This window comes from Corylus avellana, chromosome 3 (genome assembly GCF_965113065.1).
Source record: "Corylus avellana chromosome 3, dhCorAvel1.hap1.2, whole genome shotgun sequence".
In the NCBI taxonomy this organism is placed as follows: Eukaryota; Viridiplantae; Streptophyta; class Magnoliopsida; order Fagales; family Betulaceae; genus Corylus; species Corylus avellana.
Window position 1 is genome coordinate 22,537,183 of NC_142492.1, and position 17,528 is coordinate 22,554,710.

The 17,528-nt window shown below is 36.7% G+C and overlaps 1 pseudogene; it reads left to right on the forward strand.

Moving 5' to 3' along the window:
- The first annotated feature begins 741 nt into the window (after positions 1-741).
- On the forward strand, positions 742-2,305 carry LOC132174200 (ankyrin repeat-containing protein BDA1 pseudogene; annotated as a pseudogene).
- The last annotated feature ends 15,223 nt before the right edge of the window (positions 2,306-17,528 follow it).

Sequence of the window (17,528 nt, forward strand, 5' to 3'; positions counted from 1 at the left end):
TGTAACAGGATCTAAGCACATGTCCCAAACTCTATTTTTCCTTTTTGCATCTTTTTCTTTGGCTTTGACAAGAAATTTGCTGGCAATTTCCTTGTACTGAGAACCCAGAGGAAGAAATTTTCAATCGCGTTAAGAAAAAGAAAGATGAATGCAGGCCACAGTCAACATAAAAATTAAAAAGTAGGAAAAAAGCGCTGAGGTGACCGGCATTCAAAGTCAAAGGTAATCTATATATGTAACGAAATTTCTCATCACCCCTCCCTAACTAGAAGTTAATTTATATGCTAGCTGTTCCTCACAATTCTTTGAAAGCATTGAATTTAATGTTCAAGTGAGTCCATTATTGTCCATAGATCATTAAACGTGTGAAAAGAAGAAGAAAATATGCGACATTGTCCCACAAAGATCAACCATTTCCTTTACCAAATCGATGGTAAAGGAAATGAGGTATCCTATTCCTATTCAACGAAATTACTAATCACTTCCGGGGAATCGGGAAAGAAAGGTCGTCATCAAAAGGAGAGATGTGGTTAGTTGATGTTTGACGATGAATCCATGAAGTTAGTTGTGTTTATCTTTAAGCACATTAAACATTTTTTAAAACCATTGCACAAGAATAAGATGCCATATTATTTCCTTTACCATCGATTTGGTATATAACTTTGAATGAGTTTAAACATCTTACTGTTTAACGAATTTCCTTTAATTGACTGCTTGATTATCACTCTCCTCTGAATTCTTATGGATCAAAGTTTGAGGGATGCTGCTGAGCAAGGAAGTGTTGATGCCTTGTATGCATTGATACGGAGGGATGCAAATGTGTTGGACAAGATCGATGAAATTCAATTTGTTGAGACTCCTTTGCACATAGCTGCTTCTGCAGGGCACACCATGTTTGCCATGGAGATCATGAGGTTAAAACCCTCATTTGCTAGGAAGCTTAACCAAGATGGCTTCACCCCCATTCACCTTGCTTTGCAAAATAACAAAACCCGACTGGTGTACCTATTAGTTGCTGTTGATAAAGACCTTGTTCGTGTCCAAGGAAGGGAAGGTGTGACTCCTTTGCATTATGTAGCTCAAATAGGAAATCTTGATCCTCTGGCTGAATTTCTAGTTGCCTCCCCCATGTCTATAAAAGATGTAACAATTCAAGGAGAGACTGCTCTTCATATTGCCCTCAATAACAACCACCTACATGCTTTTGAGCTTCTTATAAGATGGCTTCAGCAGATCACAATTAAAGATGCCTCATTCTGAGAAAATGCATTGTTGAACTGGAAAGATGAGGAAGGGAACACTGTGTTGCACATTGCAGTATCCAACAATCAACCTCAGGCAAGTTCTCTCCACTCATGTTTTTCAATTAGGAAAATTTTGTGAGCGTTCTTTTTTGGGGGGGTTGGGGAGGGGGTGTCTTTCTTATTGCTCGAATGAATGATACTAAGGATTTATTTTTAGGAACATGTTAGCATTTGTCTTCCAATGATTTTCACTTCAGCTTATGGTACAAATCAGGGGCGAAACTACCCTTGGGCTTGGAGGACCCAGCTAGCCCCCCAAGCCAAGGGGTGGTCCCAAAAAAAAAAAAAAAAAAATACCTTTAAAAATAAACTTTTACCCCCACAAGATTTTTATTATTATTATTATTATTATTTTAATTTTGCCCTCCAAACTAAATATTCTAGTTTCGCCCCTGGTACCGATATTTTATGTCACTCTCTTCTTTTTTTCTTTAATTTGTTACTCTCTTCTTTTTTCTGTTTCTTTTTTTCTTTTTTTCTTTAATTTGTAACACTACCTTTTTTTCATCCATTAGTATGTAAAATTTTAGCATCTTTTTTTGGGAGGGTGGGGTTGAATATTGTAAACTCTTTTACAGAGATTGATCAGTAATTATACATCCATCACTACATTATACAGGCCGTGAGGTGGTTATTGAATGCTGGAGCTGATATAAACACTAAGAATTTAGGGGGTTTTACAGCTTTGGACATCTTGCAAGGACAAATACAAATCAACAACAGTGAGATTAAGGATATATATGTTATGTCGTGCTGGAGCTTTAAGTGCTTCTTCTCTTCCGACAGTAAAATCTCACGAAGTTTTCCTCAGATCTCCTATCCCAATTTATAAAAGGTTCGCAATATTGATGCTTCGTCAACAAATGAATATGACAAACGAGTTACGCAGTGTGTTGCTGCTGGTTGTGGTGTTGTTTGTAACAGCAACCTACCAAGCGGCACTCAGCCCCCCTGGAGTAACTAGCGAACATAATCTTGCCCCACACCAGGCTGGAAAATAAATCATGAATAAAACCTATTTTCTCCTACTCTTTTATGCTAATACTTTGTGCTTTGGTCTATCAGTCCTCATAATACTCTTTCTCCTCCCGATTGGTTTTACTAGTGCTTTGTGCTTCTCACCCATGATACTTCTCGATCTATCTGTGCTATCACATTTCAATTATAATCATACATCCATCTTCACATGCCCCCGTGAATCTTGGGTTGGCTTGTGCCACTATTATGCATTTCATGTTTCTAACTATTAATTTGTCCAAGACCCACAAAGAACTTGTACGGGGTTCCCATCTGGCCCAAAATTTAGTTTAGATTGGTAATGTTAGACTACAAGAAAGTGGGTACTGCAGAATTACACAGCTCGTTCGAGAAAATATCAAATGATTTCTTATGCTTTCACCTTTTTTATCAAGAAGCTTGTTGTACTTTCAATTGCATCATGTAGATATTTGTAATTGAATACTTTATCACATAGATGTACTTTATTTTTTAGGGTTAATAACTTTTTCAGTACCTGAGTTTTCACTTTTTTATTTTCCCCCCTAAGATTTAAAACATGACAAATCTAGTACCCAATCTATGAAAAAAAGGCAAAATCAATACCTCCGTTAGTTCCGTCAGTCCTACTTAACGGGTTTAGTAGGAAAATCAACAAGGAAAGCTTAGAACCCTAAAAAGTAAAAATAATTAAAAATTTAAAAATTTAAAAAATAAAAAAAAAACGAGCTGCCTCTGTTTGGTTGCCGAGAAAACAAGGGAAATAATGTGTTGCCGAGTTGACAAAAATTTATTTTTATTTCAGACACTATTACATGTCCAAGTTCTTTCGGGTAATTTCAGAGACTAGTTCCAAGCTTTCCTTGTTGATTTTCCTACTAAACCCGTTAAGTAGGACTAACGGAACTAACAGATGTATTGATTTTGTCTTTTCCCCATAAGTTGGGTACTAGATTTGTCATGTTTTAAAACTTATGGGGAAAAAAATAAAAAAGTGAAAACTCAGGTACCAAAAAAGTTATTAACCCTATTTTTTATTCAACCAATTTTTCTAACAAAATGCAGCTATGATACCATGTTGCAATAATGATGATGCGGAATATTGAGCGGAAGCAAGAGAGAGAATATGCACAAAGAACTTTACGGGTGGTTCAGTGTTAAACACTTACGTCCACCACTTGGAATACCCCTAAGGGGTACATTGTGCTCATTAACTTGATTTGTCTACAATACAAATATTCCTATTTATAGAGTAATGTCTAAATACAATTATAGTAATCAAATCCCCTTAATTTGATTATAATCTCAATATAATATAAGGTGTGATGTCTTTTTACTTCACTTTATCCTACACTTTCAACTGTTATCAAGAAGTGTATTGTTTTAATTTCAGTTTTATCAAATTTCTCTTTGTAATCGAAGAGTTTATGAAATAGATAATTTCTTTTATATAATTATATTCTGACTCTCCTTTTAACAAAATACTTATAAAGTCTTAATTATCCTCCAAAAAAATTATCACAAAAGCTCACCATGGTCGTGGAGGGCCATAGAGCCCATTTGGCACTCATGAGAATTAGAGAGCAGTCTCATAGTTGACTTTTGTTTAACTCGATAATTCCTACTATCGCACGAGCCAGCCTACGAATCTCGTCGAGGTCAATACATTGTTTATTAAGTTAAGCCGTTTGATTTAAACAATGTAGAATAAAAAATGGGCATAGAAGTACAATTTGGATATTTTTTTATTTTGTCCCTGTTCTAATTTCAATCTTTTTTTTTTTTTTTTTTTATATCATTTATATATTGTTTCAGACGGTCCTTAAATAATCCCTCACGCTTGGAACAAGCGGCGTAAATGCCTCCTTTTTTTTTTCTTTTTTCTTTTTTTTTTTTCTTTTTTTTTTTTAACAATATAGTCAGGCTGAGACAAAGGGGGACCTCGACTTGTTATCTTAAAAACAAACACTAGTGTTATTTTTACAGCGTCCTTTTAAAAAAATACCCTAACCAAAAGAAACTAATAATGTGATACATAAGTTTATATGATTCGGCCTATGACTTGCGTCCACAGGATAAAACCTTAAGGCTGCATTAAACTCTTATTTCTCTAAGTGAGTTTACAATATAACACGCTGATATGTTTATAGGATAATCATTTTGGATATAAATATACTTCTACTTTAGGGTTATTTTTTCAGCATATATCCTTAAAAAAATATACCCTAACCGAGAGAAACTAATAATGTGAGATAGAGATTTACGTGATTCGGTTTACGATGTGATAAAGCCCTAAGGCGGCATTAAGTCCTTATTTCTCTTAGTGAGTTTACAATATAGCATGCTCCTATTTATAGGATACTTATAAGGGATATAAATAAACTTCTACTCTAGCTAGTTAGGTTAGTTAGGTGAACATAATATAATAGTCTTCAACTGTGACTATTATTCTTGAACTCAATGATATATTCCAACAATAACATCTCTTGGCATTGTTTTTGTTAAATACCATAAAATTAGTGTGGCCAATTTATGTTATTTTTATGTAAATTAATAATTTTCTTCGTTTCTTTAAAAAGATTGTCGTGAAGTTAGGAAAAATTTACGACATTGCCGAAGAAACAACATCAAAGATTTCTTTCAAAAAAACATCAAAGATTGACACATACAATACAAGCAACAATTTATTTTTCCTATAACATGATAAAAGTTGCAAACCGGGATCAAGCGCCAATTTCTTATTTCAGGACATAAAACATTAAGTAAAAAGAAAAAGAAAAAATCTAATTTCTGAATAACTGGAATAGATTGTTAAAGAATTGATTTAAGTGATTAAATTTACATCTTCCTATAAGCTTAAGCGTTTTGGATAACTGGTAATTTAACATGGTATTAGAGCCAAAAAATCCTGGAATCGAACCTTGATTCTGTCAATTTACCCCCGAAGGGGAGTGTTAAAGTATTTGATTAAATTCACATTGCAATATCACTACAAGAAACTGACTCCTCAGGGGCGACTTATTAGGGGCGACTTTATAGTCGCCCCTAATACTCAACTATTAGGGGCGACTTTCAAAAGTCGCCCCTAATAGTTATGTATTAGCGTCCACATCCAAGTGGACGCTAATAGTCGACCCAAAAGATGAATAATAGGTTACTTATTAGGGTCGACTTTGTCGACCCTAAAGAGTGTGTGGAGGAATTAAAAAAAAAAAATTTATTCACTAATAGCGTCCACTCAAAGTGGACGCTGAAGAGTGATCATTAGGGTCGACTCTAAAGTCGACCCTAATGCCAAAGTATTAGTCGACCCTAAAGAGTATGTGGAGGAATTAAAAAAAGAAAAATAAAAAATAATTTTATTCACCTATAGCGTCCACTTTTAGTGGACGCTGAAGAGTGATCATTAGGGTCGACTTTAGAGTCGACCCTAATGCCAAAGTATTAGGGTCGACTTTGTCGACCCTAAAGAGTATGTGGAGGAATTAAAAAACGAAAAATAAAAAATAATTTTATTCACCTATAAGTGGACGCTGAAGATTGATCATTAGGGTCGACTTTAGAGTCGACCCTAATGCCAAAGTATTAGGGTCGACAAAGTCGACCCTAAAGAGTATGTGGAGGAATTAAAAAAAATAAAAAATAAAATAATTTTATTCACCAATAGCGTCCACTCAAAGTGGACACTGAAGAGTGATCATTAGGGTCGACTCTGAAAGTCGACCCTAATGCCTAAGTATTAGGGTCGACTTTGTCGACCCTAAAGAGTGTGTGGAGGAATTAAAAAAAATAAAAAAAAATAATATCGATCTCCAATAGCGTCCACTAAAGTGGACGCTGAAGAGTGATCATTAGGATCGACTTTCAAAGTCGACCCTAATGACAAAGTATTAGGGTCGACAAAGTCGACCCTAAAGAGTATGTGGAGGAATTAAAAAAAATAAAAATAAAATAATTTTATTCACCAATAGCGTCCACTCAAAGTGGACGCTGAAGAGTGATCATTACGGTCGACTTTCAAAGTCGACCCTAATGACAAAGTATTAGGGTCGACAAAGTCGACCCTAAAGAGTTTGTGGAGGAATTAAAAAAAAAAAAATAATAATAATTTTATTCACCAATAGCGTCCACTCAAAGTGGACGCTGAAGAGTGATCATTAGGGTCGACTTTCAAAGTCGACCCTAATGACAAAGTATTAGGGTCGACAAAGTCGACCCTAAAGAGTATGTAGAGGAATTAAAAAAAATAAAAAAAAAAATAATTTTATTCACCAATAGCGTCCACTCAAAGTGGACGCTGAAGAGTGATCATTAGGGTCGACTTTCAAAGTTGACCCTAATGACAAAGTATTAGGGTCGACAAAGTCGACCCTAAAGAGTATGTGGAGGAATTAAAAAAAATAAAAAAAAATAATTTTATTCACCAATAGCGTCCACTCAAAGTGGACGCTGAAGAGTGATCATTAGGGTCGACTTTCAAAGTCGACCCTAATGACAAAGTATTAGGGTCGACAAAGTTGACCCTAAAGAGTATGTGGAGGAATTAAAAAAAATTAAAAAAAAAATAATTTTATTCGCCAATAGCGTCCACTCAAAGTGGACGCTGACGAGTGATCATTAGGGTCGACTTTCAAAGTCGACCCTAATGACAAAGTATTAGGGTCGACAAAGTCGACCCTAAAGAGTGTGTGGAGGAATTAAAAAAAATAAAAACAAATAATATCGATCACCAATAGCGTCCACTACAGTGGACGCTGAAGAGTGATCATTAGGGTTGACTTTGAAAGTCGACCCTAATGAAAAAGTATTAGGGTCGACTTTGTCGACCCTAAAGAGTATGTAGAGGAATTAAAAAAAATAATTTTATTCACCAATAGCGTCCACTCAAAGTGGACGCTGTAGAGTGATCATTAGGGTCGACAAAGTCGACCCTAAAGAGTAGGCAGGAAAATTTAAAAAAAATTTAAAAAAAAAAAAAAACAAATGTTGATGCCCAATAGCATCCACTAAAATTTTGTATATATCACTGCATTGTTTAAAATTTTCAAATAAAGTGACACAATATGCACCGTTAAATATAACAAAATAAAATTTTAACCGTAAAAGTCAAGCTCTCCCTTTCACTTAATATTTCATATGTACAGTTGTTTCAATATATATATATATATATATATGTTTTTTTATAAAAAAAAAAAGGAAAAAGTCTTCTATTTCAATTCCATCCTCCTAAAGAAAGATTTTAATTTGTATATATTTGCCATTTGGTTAGGAGTTTCATTTGGAGGATAAAGTTTTCATTCGGACTAATTTGAAGACTTCAGTTTTAAGTGGATTCCCCAAATGATTCCTAACCAAATGGGATTTAATTCCCCGAATGAAAACTTAATTCTTAATTCCCATTTCATAATTCATATTAAATTTTACATATTAAATTTTACATATCTAATAGTGTATATATATGATATGATGAATATATTGAAACAAAACTAAAGACAAATAAAAAGATTAACTTAAAACATACTAAACAAAATAAAAAGGGTGAACTAGGGGGTGCCTCCCATGAGCGCTAAGTTTAAAAACTAAAGACAAATAAAAAGAAACAAAACTAAAGACAAATAAAAAGATTAACTTAAAACATACTAAACAAAATAAAAAGGGTAAACTAGGGGGTGCCTCCCATGAGCGCTAAGTTTAATGTCTTCAGCCAGACGGTGGTCCCTGCTCACTGCTGTCCAGAAGATGATGCTCCTGCAGATGGCGGTGGCAACCGGGTGAGAATGGACTGCATCAATTCTTCTAAGGTGTCTAGGCGTTTGTCCATCAATTTGAAAGTTTTGGATGCCTCCTTTCTTTGGCCAGCCAACTCTCTCCGAAGGCCCGCTATTTCTTCAATAAGTGAGCGGTTTTGTTCCTCCTCCTCAGATGCCTCTGGCTCAACTTCAGGTTCATCTTCGGCCATCGGCTCGGCCTCACTCTCTTCCGCACCAGGTGCTGGTCCCCGGGGCATGTGGGACAAGCTCTTGTTCCATTGGCGAATGCCAAATATGGGAGTAGTAGTGACTGGCTCATCAGCTGCGGTACCCTTGATGCCTTTCTTCCGGAGGATGTACGAGATTAAGTATGGGAAAGGCAACCCCCATGAATGTGTGGACTCCGCTCCTCCAACGTGCACCCCATTCCAAAATTTCTGAATTTGCTTCCAAATTATGTCGGGAATGGAGTACCAAGCATCTTTATGGAAGGCGTAGAGTGTTTGAAGAAATTGATCCCGCCTCTGAGATTTGTGCCCCAACGGAAAAGCATTACGGTGTAATATGGAGTCCACAAACCAAAGCCGTTGAGGTAGCTTCGATCGGCTGCCGGCATTATGATGGGAATCAGCATATTGCCCATCGCACATGTCCTCAATGATTTCCGCCACGTAGAGTCTGGCCGGTTGCTTAGCAAGTTGTGCGGCTTCTGGAGGGTGCTCGTGATTGCATTGAAGGGCAGCAGCAATGTCGGCCCGTGTTACGTCAATAGCTTTGCCTTTCACTTTGGAAGAGAGGGCCGCCACGTTGTTGCAGTCATGCCACAGGTTGGCATAGAACTCGATCACCAATTTTCTGTAGGCAGTGGTGGTGACCGGCTTGAAAAGCTTGTTGAGCCCCCGTCACTTGAACTCGGCGACCGCCCATTGAGTCGCCTCAAGATTTTGAAAGTCTTCGCGAATGGCGAAGGTGGTCTCAAATGGCAGCTCCCGCTCCTCAAAAGTGGGCGGGGGACAAATGGCTCTGGTATCGGACCCTCGGGAGGACGAAGCTCGAGCTCTTGGCATGATGAGGTTGATTGGGGACTTTTGACAAACACTTGGTGTGCACTAGAGATAGCCAAAATTGAAGAACAAACCAACTCCGCTCAAAACCCCCTGCAAAAACAACAAAATCCAACCACAACAAAGCAATGTGGGTGGATGAACACCCACAATTGCAGAAATATGAGAAAAAAGAAAATGTTGGGGAAGTAATCGGGGTTGGGGTGTTGATGGGAATGGGGATTGGGGTGTAAATTAAAGGTGGTGAAAAATACCTGGTATGGTTGCCGGAGATGAGAACCGTGAGGTGGCTGTGTGGTAGAGGTGGTGAAAAACGGTGGAGGAGTGGAGGAGTGGTGAAAAACGGTGGAGGAGTGCCGGAGGTGGGTGCTGGTTGGAGAAGAAAAATATGTGGGTGTGGGGGGAAAGTGACCTAAAATAGGTCACGTGATGTGCTGGCCGAGTGCGATCGATCGCACAAATGGTGCGATCAATCGCACTCGGCCAGCATATGGCATGGGCGTGTTAATTGTTTCTGTTACTGCGATCGATCGCACCTTGGGTGCGATCGATCGCAGTCACAGAATGTACAAACGTGTACATTCTGTGACTGCGATCGATCGCACCCAAGGTGCGATCGATCTCAGTAACAGAATGTACAAACGTGTACTTTCTGTGACTGCGATCGATCGCACCCAAGATGCGATCGATCGCAGTAACAGAATGTTAAAAGAGAGGCAGAATTTAATTTTTTTATTTTATTTTAATTTTATTTTAATTTTTATTGAATAATGTACAACAACTTTGATAGTGATACAATGAAATGATAGGATCAAGTGACAATCAAAATTGAAACAATTGAAATTAAAGGTTCATTCAAATATCCGGTTGATCATAGTACATTTGTTCAATCGATCATGATAGGATCAAATGATCGATGAAACTTGAAACAATTAAATTGAAGGTTTGATCGAATATCCGATCAATCATAATGAATTAGTTCGATTGATCGTGATAAGATCAAATGATTGAAACAATTGAAATTGAAGGTTTGATCAAATATCCGATTGGTCCTACCTAGTGCATTCGATCGATCGATCGTGATAAGATCAAATGATCGAACAAAATTCAAACAAATTAAATGTTCGATCGAACATTGAATTGAAGTCTAAGCATTTTATATTATATTAGTGCATTACTTAAATTGATCGGGATACAATCAATACAACTTGACATGATTGAAGGTTCAATCAAACATTTGATAAAATCAATTTGGATCGATACTATTACATATTAGTCTGATCGATCGTAATGGGATCAAATGTTTGATCAAACATCCGATTGATCATAATGAATTAGTTCGATTGATCGTGATATGATTAAATGATCAATCAAACATCCGATCGATCTTAATAGATTAGTTCGATTGATCGCGATAGGATCAATCGTTCGATCAAACATTTGATTGATCGTAATGAATTAGTTCGATTGATCATAATAGAATCAAATGTCCGATCGATCGTACTGAATTAATTCGATTGATCGTTATAGGATTAAATGTTCGATCAAACATCCGAGCGATCCTAATGAATTAGTTCCATTGACTGTGGTATTATCAATTGATAGATCAAACTAGATACACTTGAACGTTCAATCGAACATTCAATTGAAGGTTCAATCCAACATTCAATTGAACTATTAGCTTTTTATATTATCTTAGTGCCTTAGTTATATTGATCTTATATTATCTTTGGATTTTGTATTATTTTATAACTAATTATAAGAGAAATATCAACTTAATGATCTTTATCATAAAAATTTTATGAACGGAAATTTTTAGTTAATATTATAATAGTAAAAACATATTATAAGAGAAAAATTACAAATAAATAAATAAATAAAAATTAAAAAATTGGTAGTATAATTTTTTTTTTTGGAAAATTATAAAAAGATACTAAAGTAGCCTCCCGAACAACCAAATTGTATAAAAATGCCACTTATTTTTAATATTCATATAATACCCCTATTATTTTAACAAATAAATAATAAAATAATTGAAAAAAAAAACGAAATTTTTTTCAAAAAATAAATTACAACTTGCTTCATGTTTTTTTTATATTTTTCTCATTTATTTTGGAGCCTTTTTATTTTTTTATATTTTTCTCAATTTTTTTTTTTTTTTTAAGAACAATGCCCCAAATAGCCACTAATGGAGCTTCACCAAATAATTTGCCGCCATCTGCTAAAAACTGGCGGGGGCTCAAATTTTCGGAGGAAATACATGAGATACCCTAAACGTACATGAGCTGCAGCACTCTCACTCTCACTCTCACTCTCTCTCTCTCACTCTCACTCTCACTCTCACTCAGTTCATATTTTCGGAGGAAATACAGGATTCAGCACTCTCACTCACTCTCACTCTCTCTCTCACTCAGTTCTCCGACGCAAGGTTCTCTCTCCAGCAGCTCTCTTTCCGGCGCACCTCTCTCTGCCAGCTCTCACTCCGGCGCACTTAACGCTCTTCTGCAGCTTTCTCTCCGGTATGAGTTTCTCCTCTCTTCTTCTCTTTCTATTGGGCAGCAGCAATGTTCATGGGTTGCAGTTTTGCATCTAAAATGGTTGATTTTTGTGGTTTCTATACTGTTTCCTGTGATTTTTAGTATTGGGATATTTTCAAACATAGTAGAAGGCTAATATTTGATCATTTCAAGCTTGTGTTGGGTGTAAATTTATTCAATTTTGCTCTTCATTTTGTTGCCTATATACTCTTAACAATTTAGGATCGGTCAAAATTTAACCTATATACTCTTATACTCATCCATAGTGATTATATACATAGAAAAGGCAGGATATACGAGGCATGCAAACCAAATCAGTAAATAAGAGGATTAAAGAACACTTGGGGGTACCTTCATTCTTTTGAAGCTCTCATTTTTGGCCCTCTATTCCTTAAAAGTTGCACGAAGTGTTGCTATCTCCTGTTTAGTGAACGCAAGATTAAATAAAGGTTACAATAAATTATTAAAGGGGGCCCAAATAATCAATAAGAAGCACCAATGACACACCTTTTTCAAGTGTATCCTTTCCTTCAACAGAGAACTCTCCTGCTCCTTGAGCTCAGCAAATGTCTATAAAATTTCAATGATCTTCGTATCAGAACATCTCAAATTCATTACATTTGTGTCAGGATGTAATGGTTTATATAACTTAGAGAACATACCTTTTTTCTTCTTGACATCTTGGTAGCTGTCGATTCATTGGCAGCAGTACCCTGAAAATATTCGCCCCCACACGCATCAGTAACCTCAAAAAGACAAAACCATACAATATATCCGCAACAAAGTAGAGAAAAAACAAAAACAAAAAGCACAACGACCACACTTTCGCCCTCTACAAAGACACCAAGTATATCTTTCTATTCGATAGCAATAATTTATTGCATGAATCCACTATAACATAAAATACAATTCTCTTTCATTTCAAATGAAATGCAGATTGAACTATTTCTTTGTTGTCTTTTTAAATGATTGATTAATATAAAAAATCACACGACAATGATTCATCACGCTAAAGCAAAAAAGCAAAAAAAGAAATATGAAAACAAGTATTTGGCTCCAAATCCGACGCAAGATAATTTGTGGTACAGGTACGTGGATTAACGGTGACAAAATGTTGCAATCCGAGTCATGGATCACACACCAAATGAAGAGCAACAATGTAGGAAGAGAAGAGAGAAATTGATCATTCTTGAACAAAGTGTGTAGTATGGAAGACAAGCAATAAGAAAAATACACATCTAAAACTTTGTTTATTATCCCCATTCATAAAGGTCATTCATTTATGACACGACCTGCAAACCCGACACAAACTCAACATGGATTTAGTGAGTTATAATTAAAAAGTCTGACTCGTTTAATTAAATGTGTAAACTTAGCGTTGATCCGTATAGTCTTATACGCATACCTTGACACAACCCGAACTCGAAACACAAGAAGTTGCCACCCCTAACTATTCATGGCCAGGGTAATTAATAGTACTGCAAATTGGGGAGGATATATGAAAAATAAAATTTATGACATTACCTATAAATTAACATTCTAGAGCCATGTTGTATTATTTGATTAGTTTGATGTAACATATGGTTAATTAATTGGATGACATATTGACAGAGAGACATTTAAAAGTAGATAAAAAAATTAAACATTTAATTGTCAAAATTGAAATCGCACGAAAACCCTAATAACTTAATTAGAAAAACAAAAGGGGAAGCTAGTAAGATTTGCTATAGTCATGTTGAGGCCTTAGTCTTTGTGGCTATGGTTTTATTCTCTAGCAAATCATCAGAACTGAAAATGAGAATAAAAACAGGTTATTGGCTGGGATAGCTTTTAAGTTGTGGGGGCTCTTTGGAGTGGGAGTGTGGAAATATATAAGGAGGAGATGATAATTTTTTCTCTAGATTTGAGGTGGAAGATGGGTCCAAGGTGAGGTTTTGGCATGACTTCTAGTGTGGGGGGGAGCAACCCTTGGAGATTTCCTATCTGGATTTGTTTAGTATTGCACATTGTAAGGATGCGTGGGTGGTGGATTATATACAATTCCGAAAAAGAAATGTACATTGGAACATATACTTTTCCGTAACATATGGAACTCAAATACTCTTTCTTTGAGCTGGTGTATTCTAATAGAGTGAGCAAGGAGGAGAGGATGGAATTTGTTGGATCACCACCAAAAGGTGAAAGTTTGAACTGAAGTCATTCTATCATGTGTTATCCATTCTTGTGAGTTCTCATTTCTCTCCGGAAGAGTATTTGAGTATGTTGAGGGTCCTTTAAAAGTGACATTCTTTGTGTGGAGAATGTCACTTCTTTTTGGGGTAGAAAATATAGAGGGTCTTGTAATAAGAGCTATATTACCCTTTGCAGCACTTTTAGGGTAGAAAATATAGAGGGTCTTAATCTCAACAAGTGTTGGCTTCAGATTGTTGGATAGTGGTAGAAGGAAAAATGTACGTATAGAAGTAAATGTTTGATTAGTGGTTTTTACATGTTTTTATGTGTATGTATTCATATGCACGGGTGGGTGGGTGCACACACGGTCATGTATAGCCATGTCATTAATTGTTTACTTGTATAAATGTGGGGTTTGTAGAGATATGTGTTGATTGGAGTAAAGCATAAACTAACTTGTTTGTGGGATAGCTGATAGTGCGATCGATCACACTCACTACAAGTAAAACCTCTCTGGTGGTGCGATTGATCGCACTATCAGGGGCTTCAGCACGTAGTGCGATCGATCGCACAACCAGAGAGGTTTTACTCTCTGGTGGTGCGATCGATCGCACACGTGATCGTCTGAAAACTTGTATTCCCACTACATCTCTCCCTTCATCTCTTGTGGTTGCATTAAACCTCTCTTCTTCTCTTATAACCTATTAAACCTTGCTTCTTCTCTTATTATTACTTGTTTATTAGTATTAAGTCTTATTCTTATATTAGGATTATGTTATTAATTTTCTAGTTCACATCAACTTATGTTATCAAAGTTGGTATAGTACATGATTGTATTGTCTTTTCCATTTAAGTTCAATAAGAAAGTAGCACAGTAAACTTGAAGCAAGACAACATTCTATAATAAATATCAAAGCTAACAACAATGGTAAAAAATGTAAAACTGTCATTGAGCTAAACAAGTAAATAAATTACAAATAGAAATTTGTTCTAAACTACTAACCCACTTCTAGAATATTTTGTTAGGTAACATGGCATTGAGCTAGCATCAATATTTGAGAACAGACCTCCCATTTAATTCTATTAATTCTTAAGAATCTGATCTTCTAATTCCCTTGTGTGCGTACATGTACGCAATGAATAACCTCTAATAGGGACATCAATATGGATAGGAGTTGGATGCGGGAAAGTACTCGATGTTCAGAGCGATTTCAAAAAGGTGTGGAAGAATTCATGGGAATGGCAGTTAAATCAGTTGATTCACGTGATATGACAAAGTGTCCATGCCGTGATTGTGCAAATCGATATTATTCTCATATTAGCGAGGTGAAGGGTCACTTGTATATGAATGGATTTACTCCGGCATACACTCGATGGATATTTCACGGGGAAGAAGATCATTTTAGGGTAAACACTTCTACAAACATGCACACACATACAACTGAAATGATGGAGGAGGTTGATGCAGTTGAAGAATTGTTAGACGATGTATGTATGGGGACATTTGTTGATGCTAACATCGGAGAATCCTCTACTTCACAGGGCCCCCCAACTGATGATCACGAACAAACAAGCTCCTTCTACCGATTTTGGGAAGATGGTTTACGAGAACTTTATCTAGGCTGCAAGAAATTTACACAAATTGCTTTTGTACTGAAGATGCTTCATATAAAGGCGTTCTGCAACATGAGTAACAAGGCGTTTGATATGATGATTGACTTGATAAAGATGGCCCTCCCAGATGGAGAGACATTGCCACGCTCGTATAGAGAAGCAATACAGTTTAGGCGACACGTGGGATTCGGTTACGATAAGATACACGCATGCAAGAATGGTTGTGTGCTTTTTTGGAAAGAACATGCAGACAAAGTGGTTTGCCCAAAGTGCAACAATTCAAGATGGATTGATGGCAAAGGCAAAAAAAGTAATATTCCTCAAAAGGTCTTACGGTATTTCCCAATAAAATCAAGGTTACAACGGTTGTTTATGACAAAAGAAATGGCCAAGGAAATGCGGTGGTACAAAGAAGGTCAAGAAGATGATGGCAATACTCTCAGACACCTGCTGATTCTATTGTATGGAAAGAGTTTGATAAAAGACATGAGTGGTTTGCAAGTGATTCCCGCAATGTGCGGCTTGGTTTAGCAAGTGATGGTTTCAACCCATATGGTAATATGAGTACAACATATAGCATATAGGCAGTAATGTTCACGGTGTACAATCTCCCTCCGTGGATGTGTATGAAGAGTCCAAATTTGATGTTGTCCCTTATTATCTCTGGGCCTTCAGATCCCGGAAAGAATCTTGATGTATATTTGCGCCCATTGGTTGATGACTTGAAAGATTTATGGAATGAAGGCATACGCGTGTACGATGCATCAAAGAAAGAGACATTTCAATTGCATGCGACATTACTATGGACTATAAATGATTTTCCCGCATATGGAAAATTATCTGGGTGGTCTACAAATGGAAATCTTGCATGTCCAGTATGTAATAAGGATACATCGTTCAGGTATTTGAAGTATGGGCATAAGGTGTGCTTTATGTGTCATCGTCGGTGGCTTCCTCAAGAGCATCCATGGCGCAAAAGAGGAGATTTGTTCGATGGTACAGAGGAGCATAGATTGGAACCTGAAGAATTGTCTGCAAGTCAATTGTTGAAACAGCTAAGGGATGCTGAGGGTTTACAATTTCGAAAAACAAGCGAGAGAAAGAGAAAGTACACAGATGTTGTGTTGAATTGGAAGAAGAGAAGTATTTTCTCTGAGTTGCCTTACTGGTCAAGTTTGAAAGTACGTCACAATTTAGATGTAATGCATATTGAGAAGAACATATGTGAAAGTATCTTAGGTACGTTTATGAATATTGATGGGAAGACCAAGGACATAGTCAAGGCACGAAGAGATTTACAGTTGATGGGTATACGTAAAGAATTGCATGTGCAGCCAAATGGTGAAACTTATAGGATGCCACTTGCGAAGTACACATTGACAAGAGATGAGAAGAAGAGTTTATGTGAGTGGTTGTTAGGTGTTAAATTTCCTACGGGTATGCATCTAACATTGGTCGATGTGTGAACAAGCTTCCTGGTAAAATTTCGGGTATGAAAAGCCACGATTGTCATGTCTTCTTACAGCGCTTGCTTCCTGTTGCAATTCGAAATTTCTCTACGTCGGAAATACGAACAACATTGACCGAGTTGAGTACCTTTTTAACGCAGTTATGTGCACGGACGTTGAAAGTTGATATCCTGAAACAAATGAAAGTCGATATTGTAATAATTTTATGCAAAATGGAAAAAATATTTTCGCCAGCTTTTTTTGATGTTATGATCCATCTAGCACTTCATTTACCTCGGGAGGCCGAGCTTGCCGGTCCTGTACAAAACCGTTGGATGTATTTGTTCGAAAGAGAACTTGGAAGATATAAGAAGTGGACGCGTAACAAAGCGCGTCCAGAGGGGTCTATTGCCGAGTGTTACCTAGCTGAGGAGAGCTTGACCTTCTGTTCCAGGTATCTTTGGGGGATTGAGACAAGATGGAACCGTAAACGGAGAAATGTTGACGTTGAGGAAGTAGAAATGAGCCAGCGCTTGGATGTGTTCTCCCAACGAGTTCGGCCGTTAGGAGCAGCTAAATTAGTAACACTGAATGCTAATGATTTTGGTAGGGCACGATGGTATGTGCTTACCAACTGTAACGA